This window comes from Centruroides sculpturatus, unplaced genomic scaffold (genome assembly GCF_000671375.1).
Source record: "Centruroides sculpturatus isolate CEXI.00-Female unplaced genomic scaffold, Cexi_2.0 scaffold985, whole genome shotgun sequence".
NCBI classification, from domain to species: domain Eukaryota; kingdom Metazoa; phylum Arthropoda; class Arachnida; order Scorpiones; family Buthidae; genus Centruroides; species Centruroides sculpturatus.
The window spans coordinates 60,307-64,965 of NW_019385384.1; the positions used below are offsets into that span (position 1 = coordinate 60,307).

At 34.2% G+C, this 4,659-nt stretch overlaps 1 long non-coding RNA gene across 1 annotated transcript; it reads left to right on the forward strand.

Moving 5' to 3' along the window:
• The first annotated feature begins 3,700 nt into the window (after positions 1-3,700).
• Positions 3,701-4,367, forward strand: LOC111638383. Its single transcript, XR_002758857.1, has 2 exons — positions 3,701-4,105; positions 4,181-4,367. It is a non-coding gene; the product is annotated as an uncharacterized LOC111638383 (long non-coding RNA).
• The last annotated feature ends 292 nt before the right edge of the window (positions 4,368-4,659 follow it).

Sequence of the window (4,659 nt, forward strand, 5' to 3'; positions counted from 1 at the left end):
TTCAAACGTTCACAGCTCTCGAAATATTTGAGCCACACTCAAAAAGATGACATCACTTTCATCCTTATACTTTGACAAATCCAACAAAATATAATTTATCCACTATGACACAAGAAATCCACTGTAAAACACATGAAAATCTAGAGCGCCGCACACCGCGGAGAAACCATAAATAGAGCAATTAATTAATGATAATCGACAATTGATGTGAGAATTACAGTAAAATCTGAATGTTACACCGAGTATAGTTTCAGCGCGTTTAAAAAGGAGGATACCGCCGTGAAATGCATAACAACAAAATTCGGTACACAACTTCTATTACGAGATCAGACCGAGCCTGACATTCTTCGGTTCTGTTAAGAGTTTTAGGGAAAACTTCACATCAGCCCTTACACAGCATTGGTTTGGCTCCTTGTAACTTATGGACATTTCGAAAGGAAAAATTTCTATCCAAAGGAATGAGATTAAAGAGAATGTGAAAAGGCAGACAATGTCGATCCCGAAAAGCAACTTTTACGATTGATTTTAGTAGTAGAAGGAATTCTGGATTAAATGTGAATGGGCCTAGCAAATATCAAAAGGTGTTAAAAGTGTAATGTAAATGTTCTCAAAATGCATTGTTTTTATTTGATGTTGGCCATGGCTTTTCCTTACAGTTAAATAAAATCTCCAAGCAACTGAAAGATCTACATTATGCAATATTTTATAATAATTTCAGACTTTTCATCTCACAAAGATTATATTTTTATTGTATTTCTCGTAACATTACTAACAATCGACATTTACTACTCGTGGATACTCTGGTCAGTCTAAGGAAAGAATCTATATAGGATTTAATTAATGAGCATCATCCATTAATCGTTTAGTTGTGGCGCGTTACTTCCGGTTTCTGAGTCATTTATTAAACGTGTCATGGCCATTATAAACAGTGTTATAGAAGCTTCTCGTTCTGTTATTCGAATAGGAGGAAGTTGGCTATAGTAGTTGTTACACGCACGATTCTTTAAGTTAATAGGGGAAGGTGGTGCAAGATGGGGTCACAGGGTAAGATGGGGAAGTTTATTCGTGGTTAACGCGCTTTCATTTAGCCGTTATTTGGAGAACTAAATGTCAACCTCAAAAGGAATCACGGACGAGAGAACGTCCGAATCGCTCTCTTTGTTTGGAAGTAAGACAGTTTTCCACGTTTCGGCAATAGTTCGTCTAATTTTACGCCCGCTACAAAGTTTCTACGAAGTAAGCACGATTGCGAACTTTTACATTACTTTTTAGATGAAGATATTATGGTATTCGAAGTAATCTTTGACCCGTGTTTGCAGTCAGTACGAAAAGTACGCGTTGGGGCAAGACGGGGTACCCCATCTTTCCCAAGGTTGGCCACGAATTCTGCCGCTGGCTAGAGGCATCGCAATATAGTGCAGCGAACTAGTTTTCAATTCGTTGTCGTCGATAATTCTATATCATTTTTTCGAATATATAAAATAATAAAATTTAAAAATGATCTTTTTATTATAGAAAGTGAAATATTCCACTTTTAAATCATATCTAACTGTAATAAATTTATATAGTATTACTTTATTATTTATGTTTTAACGTTTTATTTTATTTGCGAAAACATTTTTTTAATTTAAATACTATCTTAACGAGAAATAAAATGTGAAATAAAAATCGAAATAAAAATATTTTCCACGAAAAAAAATATCGTCTGCTTACAAAATAACGAAACTGAGCATGCGCGAAGTGACAGCATCGTCTGGCAAAGTAAATACGAGTAAGTTCAAACTTTTATATTTATTTATTCGGAAAATAATAATAAATGTAGCCACTGCGATAAATAGGCACACTGCTCTTGCTCCAATATTGAAGAAAACGACAGTTTAACCATTTTAATTTGTCCTTCTTCTATATAAAAATAGTAAGAACACGTTAAGTCTTATCAAACATTTTCTATTGTAATTGCAATCGTTAACGTATCGAAATACGTTACGTAATGCATGGAATGTGTATTTGCGTAACATATATAGTACGTTCCCTCTTGCTTACATCTATCGTATGCATATAACAGTTGTTTACAGTTCTGCATACGTTATGTCTACAAGCGTAACTCAATATATAAGTACTGTATCGATAATTTAAACAAAATTTAAATTGTTTTAAAATTAAGTGTTTATATTTTTGTATATTCAATTAGCTGTTATTGCTTTTCAGTGGAATTAAATAGAATTACCATTCCATTTTGTGGAATTCCCCATTTCAATTCTTTTTTGGCATGTTTTTTTAATTGTCTCGGTTCCAAAAGAGTAGAGAAGACTGAGAAAAGACTTTCAATTATCTACAGAACAGATTTAACAGTTTTAAAAAAAATCGTACAAACATTAAATACAACATTTAATTATATGTGAAAAAATCCCATATAATACAGTGTTAATTAATATATAAACCATATATTTATCGAAAAATGTTTCTTGATAATTGAAAAGAAATATGGTTGCTTCTACGATATATTATTGCATTCTATTTATGAAATAATCCTCGTCAATGTGTAATTTCATTCCCGATTTCTTCTGTACTTCATGAAAATATACACATTATAAATACTGAAAATACTAAATACAAGTTTTAAGGATATAAAATAGTATTTTTAAGGATCTAATTTATGTTAACGATAATTTCTGATCTCGAAATAACTTTTTTTCTTGATATCATTTCCTAGTTACTTCTTGAAATGAGAGTCGTTTAATTTTAACCTTTGTTAAGTGATGTGATTTTATATTATAAAAAATGCACGATATGAAATTTTGTAGAAATTCAGTAAACTTATTGGAATCCATATATAAATATGACGATTGGGGAAGGGGAAGTAATGAGATGATGCATTTCTTTTTAATGCTTCTCACAGTCGGCGTGTCTCGTAGATGCTGTAATTCTATGGTATTTAAAACTAAATAAGTTTGGTTAAACAAATAATGCAACGAGCCGATCGAATATCATCATCATTATGATTTATCCAAGTTCTGGATTTATTCACTCAAGACAGTGTTCCTATATGCCAGTGGCGTGCCGTGACATTTGATGATAGGGAAGCTGTGTTTCTATAAGAAGCCGACTTCCAAAGGCAATCAGTTAATTTTTTTTTAAAATGTATTTTAATAGATTATTTATCTGATGTACTTAATAAATAAACAAGTTCAATATACAGTGGTACCTCAGGATACGAATGCCCCAACATACAAAATTTTCAGGATACGACGTGAAATTCGAATATATTTTTGCTCCACGATACGAACAAAAACTCACCATACGACGTTACATTAGTTCGCAGCGCCATTTTTTATTCACTTCTGTTCATCGGTCTCAGTCCACGCGTTTGCTTCGTCGTGGAAGGATCTCGCTCGATAAAGGAAATCTCGAGATATTATCAGAAAGTGACTAATTTTATTGAAAAGAAACATCCCGAAAAGGTTCACACTGGCCGTATTGTTGCTCGGAGTAATGATATTTGCCTAAGAAACATTTTAAAAAGTAGACAAAGCCAAACATCTTTGGATAAATATTTTACTAAGCGACCTCTATCCAGTGAAAGTGCTGGTGGAAGTGAAGGAAAGAAAGCAAAAATCAGTGAATAAAAATTTAAAAATAAATATANTGAAATATGTTTACTACTAAAAAAAATGTTTTATAATAAATTATGAGATGAAAATATTACAGAAGATAATTACAGCTTTTGACGTCTTGAATAAGGGAAGGAGAATGGTTATGAAGGGTTTTGAATCCAAAAGTTAATTTTAATTTAAATGTACTCGCGATTCACATAAAGCCGGATGAACACATGCGGGGAGCGGCAAGGAAAAGCGGTGTCGCAAACGCGTCTTTGTCGCGCGGCAAACGCCAATCTCTCTACATTTCGGCGCATGCGCAAAATATTCAAGATGGCGGGTGATTCCAATTCTGCTGCTCTCCTCATGCTTACCAATTTCGTTTTGTACACATCACTTTATGTGTGTAGAAGACGTCGACAAAGAAGATTTGACCGGAGATTTTCTTAGATCGAGAGAGAACTGGTGTTCAAAATACACTTATTCGTCGTCTAAGAATACTACTTCGAGTAAGATTAGTTTGTTTTGACTTTTGACTTAAATTATATATGATTGCTTGTGTTAAATTTATTATTCTGTTATAGTTTCCTTATACCCCGTTCGCACCGAGCATTTCGATCTAGATTGTGACAGGTCGGAGAGAGTTCCTTGGTGCGAACGCTCTCGACCGTTTCAATCTCGACTGAAACGAGGTTCTATCGCGATCGACTGGAGAGAGTTCTTGAAACTAGATCCAGTCATAAGAGAGATCCCACAATCCCACGCGCGCGAGAAAATACAAGATGGCTGCTGAACAAGTGTCCGGCTATCGACAGAAAAATAAAAAAGACATCTGGAGAGACGATGACATCTGTCTATTATTAGATATACGGCAAGAAAAAGTATTTATTTCTAACCAAAACTTCCATTTTGTTTGTTGGTGTTCGTGACTTACCGCGTAGTTATGTCAATTTTATCATCGCGTGTAATAGCCGGGTTCTTCTCAAGCGAGTTACCTGTGCGAACAGCACGACGTTCCACTGGCGACAGTCACAATCCAGATTGTGGGTAAATCGAGATCGAA